The 18,262-nt window shown below is 37.3% G+C and overlaps 1 non-coding gene across 1 annotated transcript; it reads left to right on the forward strand.

Annotated features, from left to right (window-relative positions):
• The first annotated feature begins 8,554 nt into the window (after positions 1–8,554).
• On the forward strand, positions 8,555–11,710 carry LOC104453118. The gene is made up of 3 exons (XR_005552633.1): positions 8,555–9,314; positions 10,245–10,583; positions 10,684–11,710. It is a non-coding gene; the product is annotated as an uncharacterized LOC104453118 (transcript).
• The last annotated feature ends 6,552 nt before the right edge of the window (positions 11,711–18,262 follow it).

The following is an 18,262-nucleotide window of genomic DNA, read 5'->3' on the forward strand; positions in this document are numbered from 1 at the left end:
CATATATGTACACACACGAGTAATCTCTAATTAAGGATGCGTTTAGTTCAGCATTTCCAATGGGCTTTTAGCCTACAAAGACTATTGAAGAAATGCTGGACCATTTGACAATTATTTTGAAGTAATTTTCAAGTGAAAGCCAGCATTGAAAATGTTGAAAGCCCAATACTAGTAGGAACAAGTTTTGAGTTTTCAGCATTTGTCAATTCGGTTCTGAATATTTAGTTATATTAATTGCATCCTAAACATTTTTCATATTTTGGCAATTGAATCCATTCAATTAATTTTGGCTAAAAATCACTAATATGGACATTGACCGTCCCACGTGATATGGCCGATGTTGATGTGAATATTTTTTTTAATCTTTATTATTACTAATTCTTCTTTTATTTTTCCTTTTTTCTTCTATTAATATTTTAATATCTTTTGGATTTTTTTATTAATTTTTAAATATTACTAAAAAAATTTCATGTTGTGCTACAATAGATTATTGATATACATGTCAACAATTACTGGTCAAAATTGGTTACATAGACTTAATTGATAAAACATAAAAATGTTTAGGGAAAAAATCACAAAAACTCCAAACTTTGCTCAAAATGATAAATTTATCCCGAACTTTTTTGTTGACATGAAAAATCCCGAAATTTGCCAATTCTGACACATTTACCTCAAACTTTTTTTCATGACACAAAAAACCCTGAATTTCTATCCGTGTAACACATTTACCCTAAATTATAGGACATTTTGGTCTTTTTTTCTTTTTAAGATTTTTTTTTCTTTATCTTTTTATCATTTTCTTCTTCTCTCTTCCCTTCACCGGCCATGGCAAAGCCGGCGGAGGGAAGCCGGCATCCGGTGAGGGTTGCCCTCGTCGGCATCGGGCAAGTGTCGCTCTTGCCTAGGTTGGCTAGGGCCACCCTCACCGGCATCAGGCGAAGGCATCCCTCGATTAGGTCGAGCAAGGGGTGCCCTCGCCAAATCTAGCGAGGAGGCCCTCGCCCGACGTCGACGAGGGCTGCTCGACGCCGGCGAGGGTGACTCTCGCCCGACGCCGATGAGGGCAGCCCTCACCGGACGCCGGCTTCCTTTCACCATAGCCAACAGAGGGAAGAAAGAAAAAGGAAAAACATAAATAATAATAATAATAATAATAATAATAATAATAATAATAAGACGAAAATGCCCTTAATCGGGTAAATGTATCCCAATTTGCAAAGTTATCACAAAAAAAAAACGTTTAGGATAAATTTGTCACTTTGGGCAAAATTTGGGGTTTTTGGTGGTCTTTTCCTAAATGTTTAAGATCTAATTGGTACAATTAAAAAGTTTAAAGCCGAATTAAAAATGTGTAATAAATTTAAGATTTTTTAGAAAATTTTACCTTAACTAGTCTATCACGACAATCCGATTCATATAGATCTCCTCATTATGCATGGCATAGAGGGCAAGTATGGTTATTGAAGTTGGAACCACCATATGTGATATATAAGTGGCATTCCCTTTCTCGACACCGCTTTCTTAGAGGCGAATTGAAAATGAAAATTGGTAACGAAACATGTTGCATTGCTGCCTTTTCAATTAAACGGGCGGTGGTGGAAATGATGGGGAATTAATGGGAATGAGTGAAAAAGGACACATATATGTACACACGCACACACGGGTCATCCTAATCCTATAAAAAGGGTTTGAATTGAACAAAGACTCGCCTTGGTCACTGCTGGAATGTTTGATCTAAAATACCAATATGGCACTAGCCGTCGACCGGGCAAACCCATCATCATAGCCCCCACCATAATGCGAAACCGAAATCTAAGCTCACCCTTTGCAGACTAGCCGAAGTTCCCTAAGAAAAAGAATGGACTTGCGAAATAAAACTATGGCTTTCAAATTGCAAATCAACTCTTGAACCACTCGATCAACCATCACAGTGGTAGAGATGTGAGCCATTTAGTAAGCCTTGGATTTGGCAACTTTTTTATATGAAAATATTGCAATTTGGTAAAGTAAACTTATCTAATTTGCTATTGTGGATAGCAATTTAAAATGAATAATTATACAAATGGTCCATGAACTTTGATATAATATATAATAGTATCTTTGAAATTTCAACTTGTTTGATGTGGTTCATGAACTTCAACTCAACGTGTAATGTCATGCCTAAACTTTTAATATATTCAATGATATATATATATATATATATATATATATATATATATATATATATTGATAAAATTCAATGAGATATTTGAACTTTTCATAAATATTCAATCTAGTCCTTGAGTGTTATATACATGGATTTGATTTGGTCTCCAAATAATTCATAGACTAAATTAAACATGTACCAAAAATTCATGGAGCATATTGACTCAATTAAAAATTCAAAGCGACACTACGCATTGGCTAAATTCGAGGAACTATTTGTGCCATTTTATCCAATTTAATATACTACATTTTAATTCCAATCGTAATAGAAAAAGTAGTAGCGCTAATCAATAGGAGGTAATATAAAAATCCAACCAATGTCATATGTGTGAGACACGGTCCATTGAACAGAAATTGTTTGGATAGATAATACAGCTTTTGAAATACTCCCCAAATTTCATGAACCATATAAAAAATGAGACGGTTTTAGTGATCGGTTCAAATATGAAATTGTTTGCATTTGAAACCCTCCACCGAGGAATCCGAACCCATCTATTTCACTCAAACAAGTCTCCTATATCACATACTATGTTTCTAAATCTTGTATAGTATTCATTGTGATCATTTAGTTTTTACTGCTTGATACAAATTAAGAAACCAATCACTCAATTATTCCTTGATGATTGATTCCAATCACGATCATTTAATGTAATTCACTAGTTAAATTTTCATAGATTAATTAGGGTTTAGGATGTCGAAGAAGAAGAAGAAGAAAGACACTTTCCAAACTGTTCAAGCATAGCCTCTTCGTTCAAGAAAAGCATAGGCTTCAAAAAGTGCCTGCATGCCATTAAAGAAGACGAGGAATCATTTCCCAAGATCACTCCTTCTCCTTGGGCCCGTGATTTGCTCGATGTACATTGACATAGTCGCATTCGAAGATCGCAAAATAACCTTGCCGTTTCAATGCTTCGACGCCCGCATGGTGTCATGCCTCGGCTTTCGGCCGACCGCCAGGTCGGTCGTCGCCGATGTCCTTCCGACCGACTCACAAGTCGCAGCACCACGATCGAATTCGATAACACCCCGAAGGCAGTGGAGGCCGCTTTTGATGTACCGCGTCTTTGTGGAGTTGCATTTTCAAGAGAGTTTGATGTGCTCCGAGAGAAGCCTGGAGTATTGTGACCGACTGCTGCTGATATTCAGCTGCAAATCTTCATGAAGGAGCTTGTTTCCGATCCACGTGAAAACGCACTTCATGATAAAGCTCCGTTTCTAGCGGGTTTCAATCGCAAAAAATGCCAAGATAAGGACACCATCAATGTTATAATTTTCGTATAACGCTTACTTGAGTGCCATAGCTTATGTACAGTATTCATTTGAGTGCCATAACAATTTTTTTTTATCACTTAAGTGTCATATGACTTTTTATTTCATTATTTAAGTGTTATAATTTTTTTTAAATGTTAGATTTCTAGCACTTGGGTAAACATTTGTAAAATATTTTGGCATCAATTAAAAGTTATGACACTTAAATGAATATTTTTTAAAAAAATTTATGGCATTTTAGTGATGGAAAAAAAATTATGGCACTCAAATGAGCGCTGTATCAAAGTTATGGTACAAGTATGGATACGGGTCATCTTTTGCGCCATCTCTAGTCAGAGATGATCAGTGCGCTACGAACACAAACTCACCTATATCTATATTCTATCAGTTTGCATGTGGGTCATCCTCATAACTTGCAACCTACCGATCGGTTACGTAATTCGAGGAATCCTGTGCGAAAACGGCAACATGGGCAAGGGTTGCTTTCGCATCAGAAACAAAATTAACTGCATGGCCGGAAGACGACGGCATTGAGCATTGAAGGATGTCTAGGCATGGTAGGTGAACCGTCGGCGGAATCTCTGTAGGATTGCACAGTCGCATGTCTGATCAGACAATGATGGTATTCCATATCTCTTTATAGCGATCTCGTGGATGCTTCACTTGTTCATCTTGATTCAAGTCCCCACTCGAATTGGGATGAAGGTCTACTGTTTCTGACAAAAGTTCAATGGATTTTGAAATTTCTCAAGTGTCCTAATGCTCTCTTTTCTTTTTTTTCGGTAAAGGGTAAGAAAAGTGTCCTAATGCTCTTGATCTCTGTACATCTAAACATTTTAATAAGCAAGATCTGCCGATAATTACTTGATTGGACATTTTCCATAACTTGTGACACTAATGATGCTAAGTGTATATGATGTGACCCTTTTATAATCAGTCTTATTTCCTTTTACCAAAAAAAAAACATTTTAATGAGCAAATATATATATATATATATATATATATATATGTATATATTTGCTACTAGAGCCAAAGTTCCGTCTTTAGCAAATCTAATAATTGCTTCTACAGCTGGCATTACAAAAAAGAAAAATTGAGACGAGTTCACTTGATGAAAAAAGAAAATGAATGTGTCTCGAGGGGGCATTTGTGAAAAGAGAAAAAATAAGACTAATTATAAAAGGGTCACATCACGTACACTTAGATCATTGTCTAATTAAATTTTAGACAGGTGTCACAAGTTATGGAAAATATCCAATCAAGTAATTATCAGCCGATCAAACCAATGAAATGCGAATCAACAATTAACCAATTGAAATTCAGGCTGCATCAAATAATTTACTTTTTTATTTTTTCTCTTCTGAAATATCCCATGTCAACAAGCCTAATTTCAGGTTAGTAAAATGGGTCAAAATCATCAGGTGTTGTCTGAGTGAGGAGTCATTAGTGAGGATGATCATTGAAGATGATGATGCGAAATGGCATCAATGATTGTACTCCAAAGTTCTCTCTTCATAATAAGAACATTCTTGCAGATTAAGCAACAGCATGCATCTTTTCCCCCCTTGGCTATGCTTTGCCATCCAAAAAGCATCGGCATGTCAGACAGCGCCATGGCCAATGAGTTGTCTAGGTCTAATTGCCCCAAATATTGATTTAATCAAGTGATCATGGACATAAAGTTGAGGCCCTTTTCCTGCATAACGCCATGATGGATGTTTTTCCATCTATCTTCTGTATTAAGCCCGGTCTGGGAAGACACAGAAACCATCGTTGACCAGTAATGAAGTTAACAAAAAAGCTTCGATTATACTAATGAAACTTCATTTTTTTCCATAACTTCAATTTTTTTTTTCTAAAAATACGAAATTAAGCATAATTTTGCAAAAGAAACAACCCACTTGTTTCTCCAGTGAAGCCTTTCCGAGTGAAGAAATAGAATTGCTTGGTAAAATTAATACATAAGCCTAATGTATATACTAAACTAAATTAAACATAAAAAAGGTAAACCACCTCAGTACCTTTTAGTATTAGAACTTATTTTCCTAATCAACTGAAAATACATACTTAAATTTAGGAAAATAATTCCCTATTTAAAATTAGAAATCATTTTACAAAATATATTAGATATTATCGCTTGGACAAAAAATTCTATGCTTTGACACAAAACTTAATGCTTATTCCCAAGTATCAGCGTCCAAGATTGGGTTCTCAACGCTTGGGTCGAGGTCCGTCGAGGCTAGCCTCACGACCCCAGTGCTCGCACCTAGGTCCATTAAGGCCGAACCTAGGCCCTTTTATGCCAATGGTAGGCCCCCTCGCTGGCACCTAGGTCCATTGAGGCTCCAGTTCCCATGCTTGATGTCCCCACACCTGGGCTCAAGTCCACAAAGGCCAAACATGGGACCCACAATGCTTGTGCCTAAATCTTCAACACTAGGGCTCTAGTCCACAAATGTCATGTGTGGTCGGAGCGTTAACAGTTCGGTTCAATTTGGGTTTTCAAAAAACTTGAAGGGAATCAAACCATTTGGGTGTACATTAGCTTTGAACTAACTCACAACTTGGTTCGGTTTTTTAAATTTCTTTTTTGTAATATTAAGAAGAGGATTAGTAACAAAAAAGAGAAATTGTGTAAATTGTAGTATAAAAAAGAAGCATGATTTTCATTCCACCCAATTAACCAAACTAAATTGAAACTATCCGAACCGGAATAAAAAACAATTATTTTTTCATTATTTCAAGTGAAACCCGAGTCGAACTGTAAATGCACGAAAATTCGATTCAATTCTAATTTGAATACTAACAACCCTAATGCTCGAGTCTTGACATTTGAGCTTGGGTTCTAGTGCTCTAGCTCAACTCCTCGATGCTCGTGACCAAGTCCATTGATGCCAACCCTAGAACCCTAGTGCCTATTCTAAGATTCCCCATGTGCCCTCACCTGATGCCCTTGCTCTAGTCTCTTGAGGCTAGGCTTGAATATGAGTCACCGAGGTCCCACACTTAGCCTTTTTCCTATTCTTTATCAAATTTCAACTAAATACATGAAAATATTGTCATTTTTTCAAAAATAATTTTCTAATTTTTTTCAAAAATTTAACTTTTTTGTATGACCAAATAATACAAACATTTCTCCTCAAGCTCTAACTACTTCAATTGCTCTTCAAATGTCTATCTAATACTAGCGTGATCCTTACTTTTTAGGTAATAATTTGCGATTTTTCCTTTCAAGAGCACCGCCCGTACATTATTTGGGTAAATTAAAATGCAAATTGAGAAGTTTCGTAGAACCTAATATCGGATATACACCTAATTAATACTAATTTCATTACTACCCCATTCTCTTTTTTCCTTTCTTCTCTTTGTGGATTTAAGTATATTTCATATTTAAAGTTAACCATATAAAAGTTAAGCTACTTTGACTTTACGGTTTCAAATGCGTGTAACTTGCACGTGCGGGATTTTCATTTATGACTAATGAGAAAAATAATCCTTACTTTTATGGACATTTTCCCTGTATCTTCCTTAACTTGACTGTGAGATTCTTAAACTGCTTTACCAATGAGGATGAAACACGTAATCAACAGAAGATGTCATGCATACATAGGCGCGAGGTAAGACAAGTCACTCGCGAGTAGCTAGGGCTTGGCTTTATAATTGCTCTATATTAACTCATCTAGTTTCAAGCTCGAATTCATCAATATCTGTCTCGACTTAAAAAATTAAAAATTGGGAATATTTGATAGTTGAGAAACTTGAAGTGAAATTCTTAAAATGACGTCATATTCAAACTTATTAACATTGAGCTCAAATGCGAGTTTGATTATAAGTTGATTGTAAACAAGTTGATTTTAGCTCGTGCATCGTGATTTTCTAATCCCGTCGATCGGGAAAGTTAATACTCGTTCGAGCTCGGGTCAAGCTTGAGCTAGGCAGTATATTTGAGCCTTTAATCTAAATAATCCATATATATAATAATATTTTTCACAATATATGTACCTATCATGATCGTAATTATTTTCTAAAATATTCCTAATGCCATAACTTGTTGGTTATGAGGATCTTTTAAACAAATATTGCATGACAAAAAGGAGCCGTCTCACCTATACTCAATATGTGAACGCAATCTATGTGAGCTCAATCATTCAAATGGTCAACTTATATAGACATTTGCATAAACAATTAATATAATCGGACTACTCTCGTTGAGTTCACATGATTCATGCTCTCGCGAGCATCCCAAACCAATCCAAGCAACTATGGAACCAATTAGATACAAATTGCACATTTTAACTCTGGAGTAAACCTATCAAAATTGCTCATGGACATATCTCTCAACTTATATTTGATGAGTTGGATTGTTATATGAGTTAGTTATATTCAATAAATTGTAGTTATATTCAATAAATTGATCATAAAATATGTCATTATTGATAAAGCTAAAAATAATATAGATATTAAATAGTTCCAGAACTTACTTAGACTCAACCCATCTTTATGACTCATATTTCACTCTCTGTCGCCCTCACTCAATTTTGTGTTCACTCACTCTATTCTCTCACATCAATTTTTGATTAAATAAGTTGTAGCAATACTGATCAAGTCAAGTATAAATCACAAAATTTGTTCCTCATGAAAATTGGATCAATTTAGATCAGATCATTTTTTAGCTGGCTCACCCTTTTAACGGGTCTAGCCTTAAGCATGATAAGCCATCGCATGGGATACACTTGATCCAACAACTGCGATGCGACGAGTGCGCGCCCTAATCGCTCGCGAGGCGATCACCGTAATCTCTCATCGTTCGAAGCTGGCGTCGGATGAGTCGTTAGATCATGTGAAGTCAATCTATGCCAGTAGGGATCGTAGGATGGGTGGGGGGTACACATAGTCACATAGTGCCTCATCCTATGACAAAATGCAAGCCTTCCATTCCCACTCCCTAGTGATGGAATTCAGTCCAGAATTAATTCGTTTATCTATTTTCTCTCTCTTTCCATTTCTTCTCTATTTCTCATTTGCTCTCTCTCTCTTTCCCTCTCAACACGCACTATATAAAAGCCGAGGCAGTCAGCCAGTCACGCACTCCAACCGCTGCAAGAGCAGGAGAAGCAGCAGAAGAAGAAGCAGAAAACGCAGTCCCGCTCTCCTCCTCCTCCTGCTTTTCAGCATCTCTCTCTCTCTCTGTACCTCCATGAAATTGACTCCTTCCCCTGCCTTTCTCTCTCTAGAACCGTGACAGACCCGCCATCCTCCTTCCCTCTCTTTCTCTCTCTTCCCTCTGAAAAGTGAGAACCCACCTTGGGAGCCCTCCCATGGAGAGAAAGCAGGGCTTCTTCTCCGCCCTCAAGGACGAGGTGGTCCGCGGCCTCTCCCCCTCCCGCCGCCGCCCCCTCCTCCCGCCCCGCCAGCCCCTCCCGCCACGCCTCCCCCATTTCCGCCCTGCTCCGCCGCGGCCGCGGCCGCCACGCCAAGGCGGCGGCTGGGTGGGGGGCCCCGCCGCCGCAGCCGCCGCCGCCCGAGCTGGCGATCGTCCCGAGATCCGGGAGCCTGACGCCGTTGATGGAGGGCCCGGATCCGGAGGGCGACCCGAAGAGGTGGGGCGGGAACGGCGGGTCGGGCCTGGGGCAGTGGGTGAAGGGCCAGCTCGGGAGGGCTCCGCCGGTGAGCTCCTCGTCGTCGTCGTCGTCGCCGGCGGCGTCGTCGTCGGCGTCGGCGTCGTCGGGGAAGAGGAGCGACGTGAGGATGCTGATTGGGGTGATGGGCGCGCCGCTCGCCCGGTGCATGTTAGCGTCCTCGACCCTCTGCCTCACCTCAGCGTCAAGGACACTCCTATCGTGAGCCCCTCTCTCTCTCTCTCTCTCTCTTCAAGATGCTGCGTGAATGCGATGCTGTGCATTTCCAATGCAGAGAAGGGGGTAGTGTTCTTCTTTGCGAGAATCACTCCAGCGTTTTCGAATTACATTTCTTGCTTCTGATCACGAAACGGAATGTCACGGCTTTTCATGGTTGGTGGGTTGATGGGTACTTTGGTACCCGGAGAGCGCCCGAGAATCTCTCTCAATAATGGTGAAATCGAGCTGGTTCATGTCTTTCTTGCCTCTGGGGAAATTATGCTGTTTTCGTACTGCACTGTCCGGGAATTTGGCAGTTTCTGCGTGATTCTTTGGTTTAAATCGAGCTGTCTGTTTTCATTACGTTCTGGCATTCTTTATTGATGGCTGGGCAGGTGTGGTTCTTGAGCTGAGACAATGAGTTGGTTCTGGCTTGATTCACTGTAATCAGAAAAGCTGCTAAATTAGTACATATGTACTGCCAGTTGGGCAAGATTTGGATCCGAGATACCAGTCGGTCTGGATCTCGTGGGTGATATTTGGTTTCTTGTTTTGTTTATGCTAACTAAGGTAACTGGAGATTCAGGATACTATTTTAATACTGTTTGGATTTGCCTTTAATGTAGGTGAGGAGATCAGTTTAGATTTTATTTTATTGGTGTAGTTGACTATTTTAGTAGCAGGAAACAAGCAAGCTGCTAGCTCACTTTTTTTCGGTTGGACAGAACAACTCGAAATAGTAATTCGGGATCAATTCTGGGGTTTTCATTTTCATGATCTCGTGCGATGTCAATTGACAGCAGTGCACCGTGTTTGATCCCCCGGGATTTATGGCAGAGTCTTGTTTTCTTCTTGCCTCTTTTGCTGTTTCTTTTTCGGGAAATATACTGAGGAAATTGCGAATTTCATATGGTGAATTTCATTGTATTTCAGGAAACGTCATCTGCTCAATACATACTGCAACAGTACACAGCTGCATCAGGTGGTCTAAAGCTCCAGAACTCCATCCGAAATGCCTATGCATTAGGAAAGTTGAAGATGGTGAGTTCGGAGTTTGAAAGTGCAATGAAGGCTATAAAAAACCGGAGTTCTGCACATACAGGTGGTTTCGTGCTCTGGCAGATGAACCCAGATATGTGGTACGTGGAGCTCGCAGTTGGTGGAAGTAAGGTCCATGCTGGCTGTAACGGGAAACTCGTTTGGAGGCATACTCCCTGGCTAGGCGCTCACACTGCAAAGGGGCCCGTAAGACCACTGCGCCGCGCCCTCCAGGTAATAGCTGTTTTCTTTCGTCTGTTCTTTGCTTTTTGTTGCACATTACCTTTAGCTGCTGTGCATGACTGACTGAGTTTGTAACGCATGTGCGTTTCAGGGTCTTGACCCAAGAACCACGGTGAGTCTGTTTTCTGATGCAAGATGCATTGGTGAGAAGAGGCTTAATGGTGAGGACTGTTTTATCCTGAAGCTATGCGCTGACCCCCAGACATTAAAGGCGAGGAGTGAGGGGCCTGCCGAGATCATAAGACACGTTCTGTTTGGCTATTTCAGCCAGAAAACGGGACTCCTCGTCCGCATCGAGGATTCCCATCTTACTCGTATCCAAATGAATGGTGGAGATGCTGCGTACTGGGAAACCACCATCACTTCATCCCTTGATGACTACAGGCCCGTCGAAGGAATCATGATTGCACATGCAGGACGGTCAGTAGTGACCGTTTTCAGGTTTGGGGAGATGGCAATGAGCCATACAAAAACTAGGATGGAAGAAACTTGGACGATCGAGGAGGTTGCATTCAACATTGCGGGCCTATCAATTGACTGCTTCATCCCCCCTGCAGATTTGAGATCCGGTCCCATCGGTGAATCATGTGAACTCACACAGGACACTGGGGGTAAAAGTATGATCCCACAGGCATCACATCGAGCGAGGGTAGCTGCTCTAGAGAAAGCGCACGACAGCAACGTTGATGGTGTGATCTGGAAGATGGAAGTATGAGAATGAGTAGGACCGGATTAGGGCAAACTGTTCATACTATGAGTTGCTAACCACAAAAGACTCACAAGTTAGGGATTGATTCAGACGGTTGGGTATGCATCTTTCGATTTGTAAATATAGGATGATCAATTGCAGGTCAAGTTCTGGGCCAAGTGAACCTTTTTTCCCCCTCCATGTAGAATCTGACGGGGTGCCGGAGTTCTGCGTACCCGGTCGGAATAGAGCCGATGGAGGTTGTTTTTTTGGGGTTTGCCTAACATTAACGGACGTCGGGTTTTAATTAGATGGAGCTTTTGTAAAGCTGAACCATTTGACATTTTATTAGTCTTACGAATGGCATGGCCTACATGAGAGGCATCAGTGATGGTAAGCAAAAATTATCTCCCTGGTGAGATTATCTTGATGTTAACTTCTTCCTCCATCTTCTTCTTCTTTATGAACGTTGTCAGATGATTCAATTGCAAAAGCTCTCTTTGGAATTTGAAGGGGGTTTTTCTTATTCTGGTCAAATAGTCATTGAGCCAACTCCATGAAATCTAATCTTGGTCATATTGAGAATTCTGGTGCTAGAAGAACCAGAAAGTTCCAATTGGAATTGCTTTAATTGATTACTTCTTATGGGATATCAAACCTCGAAAATTAAAAGGTTATACTAACATATATGACTACTAATAATACACAACACTCTGGATCGTGCTTAGTTTTGTTTACTCAATTTTTTAATGGAAAAATTTGATACAGAGTCCGATTACTCCTCTTGTCAACCCAACTTAATTAATATGGATAGTTGGTGGATTTTTTCAAACTATTAATACCCAATCAATGATGACGAAAGTAGGTTGGCTTGTGTAGGAGAAAAGTTCAAAGACTGCATGCATTATAAAAACCCTCTATTAATTAGAGCTGCTCTTCATTCGATTCCGTTTCGTTCGTTGTTGGCAACAACTTGTGTATTTCGCCATGCATGGTCCATGATGTTACATCCATCTCCTGGCCTGGACCAAGGACTTTTCCCCATTATTTTTAGCCCCATGGGTGCTTGAATCCTGGACATTTATGAGCAATTCATCTGTGCTCAATCAAGACGATTGCCCTGCCCTGAGTGGTCAAGTTCCCCCATTGATGAGGGCTCTCGCTCGTTGTTGCTGCTTCTTTAGAGGTGGAGGTGAAGTGACTTCGGACCATGCCTCCCACATCATCCAGTGTCGTTCTGCATTGGTCTTCATTATTTCTTGATGGGCGGGATGTGACTGGTTAGTACGAGGAGTCAGTAATTGTAGGAACCTACCCAATTGACGATGTGGCCTAGAGAGAATTCATGTCTTCACCAAATCTTAGCAGCTTGTGTTTATAGAGCTAGGCCAGTGTAGATTTTGCCAGCATTGGCCACTACACTGCCTATCACTCGGGCAATTTGACTCTTGTGCACAATCCTTTTCATATTTATTGAGCCTACCGAGCATAGAAGTTTGATAGCCCCAATCGATCGTAGTTTCGCAATCACATCAAACCTGCCCACGTGAATTTCTTTAATAGCCCATCAACCTTTTACGCTTTTCTTATATTTTGATTGGTTGCGTTTATCACATCAATATTTGTTTGGTCATCTCACGCATTCTTGAATTAAGATTATAATGTTCTCCAATTACAATCAATTTATTCCCAAATCAAGAACTTGTAAGGCCTTATTAGTGAGTGCCCTCGAGCATTTATGGAGCATTGAGCGGGGAATAATTTACTTTTCAAAATAGTGATCTTGTATAACACAAGATAGCCAACGCATTGAAACTGTAAAAAAAAAAATTAATTAGTTGCTCAACGGGTGTCTAATAAAATGCTTACAAATATAACTATTCCGTTTTCAATATGCAGAAAAACATTTATTGAGTTGAAATAATAGAGACAGAACAATGATTCTACCAAGCCTATGAGGCCACAAGCTCTCCCATATCTTACCAAACAATTGTTACCCTTCCTAGTCTTGTTTGGCTTCAAAAAAAAATTGGTGTCTTGGGAAAATTTCCCTATTATTTGAATTAGAAAATCCAACTCTTGGTGCATCCTCTTCAAATTCATTTTTTTCTAGGGAAAGAAAATTGTAGATAATTATTTTAAAAATATTTGAGGTATTCAAGGTAATCAATTCCAAGATAGGAATCAACTCATTCTTGAATCAGAAACCGGACTGAACAAAAACGATTCCAAGTCTGTGGAATCTGGAATCAACCTTGTTCACTCTAGAATCGGATTAGTCTCTCCCAATCTAGTTACTAGTCTCGAAGATAGGCGGTGTTATTTTTTATTTTTTATTTTATTTTCTTTCAAAGAAGTTCTTTAATATATTGAAAGTTACTTTAATGTGGGACAAAATTACTAATCACAGAGAAGTTACTAGTAAAAAAATAGATTACTCACACAAATAATATGTACCTTTTGATAGTTGCTGAATAAAAAATAATATACTCTGAGTCAGTTTCACCGATTCGGTCCGATTCCTAAGAAGGAACAGGAAATTAGACCAATTCTCACAAGAATCACCCAAAAACGGCCGGTTCAGTCCGGTTCCCATGTTAAACCAAGAGCAATGCACACTCAAGTCTTTGATTGGCCATAGTCACGTTCATCACTCTGCTATTGCTGAATCTTAACCAGCTAAAAGTCAAACAGATGAATTGCAAGTTGAAAGCTGGTCTTATCTGTATTGGGAAACGGCACACCTGTCGGGTCCAATGAGAACTATTGAAACTCACAAGAATCAATGTTATGATCACATGACAACAAAAAATAACGATAAGGATAACAATAACAACATTGATTCTTGTAATCTGGCATGTACTTCTCAGCATTTGTATATTCCCCCATGCTCTCGTGCTACCTACGCCAGACTATTATAATTAAGGCACTGCGTCTTCCCTCTCCTTTCCTTGGGTGGGAATGTTAGATTCTTAAGTTGACTTTTGGGATGGGATGTAAATTTTCTTTTCGGGGAAACAGCTTTGGGATGTGAATTTAGTACTTAGAAATATCTTGACCAATCTTCCCCCGACCAATCTTCCCCCAACCAACACGTTCGCACTCAAGATTGATCTGTGGCAAGTAAAAATCATGACAATATATACATATCTGCAGGCGCGGCGCTCGGTGAAATTAGAGTACTCAAAAAACAACTTCTCAAGACGACAATGTTAGGTGCAAAAGTTGACTTTACTATGTAATTATTTTCTGGAAGACCAGATCTAGAATGTGATTTTATTACTGCCAAATTTCTTTGGCCAATCTTTCCCAACAAACACGTTCACTTAAGATTGTGATAGGGGTATAGAATTAAGAGTCCTTCAAATAGAGCAAACGAAATGATACAGAATTGTTTGATAAATACGAGTTCTTCATGGCGTAATTCTTAATTAATAGAGAAAACAAAATTTTCGTTTCGATGATTGAACTTATCGTCCTCTCATATTTCGACCCTAAAACCGAGCTTAATGAAGTGGCTTCTTGACCCCCCCCCCCAAATTTGCTATATCCGCATGCGTTAAACTCCAAGGGTGGAAAGTGTGAAGGAAAAAATGTGAGTTTTTCAAAAAGGGGCAACTCTTGTGAAGCAAAGTTGTCGAGCAATGGCGGACCAAAGAGAGGTTGAGGCGGTAGTCGGCCCTTTGGTTGCTAGAAGTATGCGAAGATTAGTCCCACAACAACCTTTTACTTATGATTATCCTAAATGTCATTAGGAATAAGGACATCACAAGTGCTATAACTTTTGCACAGTACTTATTTAAGTGCTGTAACTTATAAAAAACGCTCACTAAGTGTCATAATTTTTAATTGATCACTTGAATGTCATAACATTTTAAAAATATTCATCTAATTATCCAAAATCTGACATGGTATAACGTTTATATTGAATATTTAAAAAAAAATTGACATTCAAATGATCGATGAAAAAGTAATACTCAAGTAAGTGGCATACATAAGTTATGACATCAAATAATCGAAAAAAATTATGACATTTAAGTAAGTATTAGTTTTAAAGTATGATATTTGTGATGTGCCTTTTTCCGCCTCCTCATGTGTTCTTCTTGAGTTAAACGCTTGGTAGAGACGTAACGAGCACGGTGTTACAGTCAGGCTTGAGATTTGATTATTGGGCAGGATAAGATTGATTATTGAAACTAATCAGAGAACTCATCTTCCCTAGCCTTTCCTGAGACGACAGTGTCTGTCAGATTCTTAAAGCTGATTTCATGTTCAAATCTCCCGAACAAACACATGCAAAGTCAAAGGTTATAGGCCAAATCAAAATGAAAAGACAACATTTTTCTTTTCATCTTTAAATACATGAAATTGCAGCTGAACAAACGCGTTTAGGGCAATCATCTCAAGCGTCTTGTCTAATGTCAAAGCGCTCAAATGGAACCGCATCCAATTCCTTGCAATATCTCAAATTTGATATTAGTAAGTTATGAAAATAAAATAAAAATATATATCATTTGATGTACATCTAACTAAGTTCATCACTTAAGAATAAAGACAACTCGAATGGCAAAATTCGTGTACAATGCTCACTTAAAAATCATATCTTTTTTTTTTCATTTAAGTATCATAATGTCTAAGAGAAACAATTATTTGAGTACTATAATTTGTCCATCACAAGTGTCATGCCATGTTGAATTTTTGGTATTTATGGTGAACATTTAAAAAAATATTTATGGTGCCCGAATGATCAAGTGAAAAGTTATGACACTTATGATATTATTTTCTCTATTACTTTGGCAGCCTCGTGAATAAGGCCATTAATTTTGCTAAGAAATAAAATATGCTTCGGGATTCTATCAATTGGCTGATTTTTTTTTTTTGGGATTTGTAATCTGCGTTGGCTCCATTTAATTCATGGAAAATAAATGATTCGGAAGATATTTTTCTAAAAATGATTGTATATACAGTCTATAAAAATTAATGAATGAAACATACCTTCATCAATATTTTTCATTAATAATTATTTCAAACAATCATTTTAAAAAATATATATTTTTAAATTATTTATTTTTGTAAAATCAACGGAGTCTCAACAACGGGTAGTTTTTGAAACCAATCTGTGGAAATTTGCGTCGAAGTTTGACTCAGTGGAATTCCCCTTCTTCTTCTTTTCCACAAACAAAAAAGAACCCACTTTTTTGTTTGCACCAATCTTTTCTCTCTTTTTCAATTTTTACTTTTTTTCCCGCCAGCATGATAGTCTCATAAAGCCTGGAAAGTTGACCAGATTTTCAGGGGTAATCCTTTTTTTTTTTTTTTTTATTTTTTTATAGAATCTAGGGTTTTTTTTTTCTCTATTGGAAATTCTAGGAGACGTTGATTGGGTAGACAAGTTGACCATTCTAAGAAGTTATCTCCTATGGCTTTAGAACGGCAAAATCGTATCATTAGTACAAAACATTTGGTGCTATGTGCAAGCAATCAAAATCCAAAATATTTAAAAGTACAACTAAATTCGGAACATTGTACAATCAATGCAATCAATCCAACAATCACCTTGCCAATTAACTGATTTGGTCCATTGGAAATTTGAAGTGATATTTTCAAATAATTTTGTTGTATACATGGCATGGATGTGGTGGAATGGACTTGACTAAGGGTGCATTTGGTTCAGCATTTCCAAGGGACTTTCAGCCTCAAAGGCTCTTAAGGAAATGCTTGAACATTTGGCAACTATTTTGAAATAACCTTCAGTGAAAATTAGTATTGGGAAGACTAAAATCCTAATATTAGTAGGGATTAGCTTTGAGCTTTTGGCATTTGGCTAAATACTTAAACTTATTTTTTTTTTTCCAAAACTATCGTCACTCATTCTTCAAATTTCTTATTTTGCCCTAATTATTTTTTTTAAATGCCAAAATAATGCTAAAAAAATTCAAATTTATATAAATGCTAAAAAAAACTAAATATATTTTGGTCCTTTTAAAAAAATATTTATATATTTGATTTTTTAGCATATATATTTAAATTTTTAGCATTATTGTCAAAATTTATATTTAAAAAGTTGCATGCATTATTTTTTTTTCAATTTTCAACAAATAAAATTAAAAAAATTCTGACGATGGGTTTGGTCTTTTTATAAAAGAAAATTTATATATATGTATTTATTTTTTTTTTAAAAGTTGCATGCATTATATTTTTTTCAATTTTAAACAAATAAAAATTAAAAAATTTCCGACGAAGGGTTTGGTATTTTTATAAAAGAAAAATTATATATATGTATTTAATTTTTTAGCATTATTGTCAAAATTTATATTTAAAAATTTGCATACATTATTTTTTCAAATTTAAACAAATAAAAATTAAAAAATTTCGATGAAGGATTTGGTCTCTTTATAAAAAAAAAAATATTATATATATGTATTTGATTTTTTTAGCATTATTGTCAAAATTTCTATTTAAAAAGTTGCATACATTATTTTTTCAAATTTAGACAAATAAAAATTAAAAAATTTCGACGAAGGATTTGGTCTCTTTATAAAAAAAAAATTATATATATGAATTTGATTTTTTAGCATTATTGTCAAAATTTATATTTAAAAAGTTGCATACATTATTTTTTTTATTTTAAGCAAATAAAAATTAAAAATTCTGCTAAAGGGTTTGGTCTTTTCAAAAAATATATATATGTATTTGACTTTTTTTAGTATTATTGTCAAAATTTATATTTAAAAAGTTGCATGCATTATTTTTTCGATTTTAAACAAATGAAATTAAAAAAAAACGAATATTAATCACCTAAAGGGTTTTCAAATGTGTTTTTACCAAACGGCATTTATCTCAAAGTTGCTTTTCAAAGCATAGTTTACCAAACGGCCTTTACATTTGTCTAAAGTCCTTTAGGCTAAGCTATTTTATATTTTCCTAATGAACTTTCAAAATATTGAATCAAACGCACCCTAAGTACTTTAAGACTTGTGCG

The sequence above is a fragment of the Eucalyptus grandis genome, chromosome 7 (genome assembly GCF_016545825.1).
Source record: "Eucalyptus grandis isolate ANBG69807.140 chromosome 7, ASM1654582v1, whole genome shotgun sequence".
Lineage (NCBI taxonomy): Eukaryota > Viridiplantae > Streptophyta > Magnoliopsida > Myrtales > Myrtaceae > Eucalyptus > Eucalyptus grandis.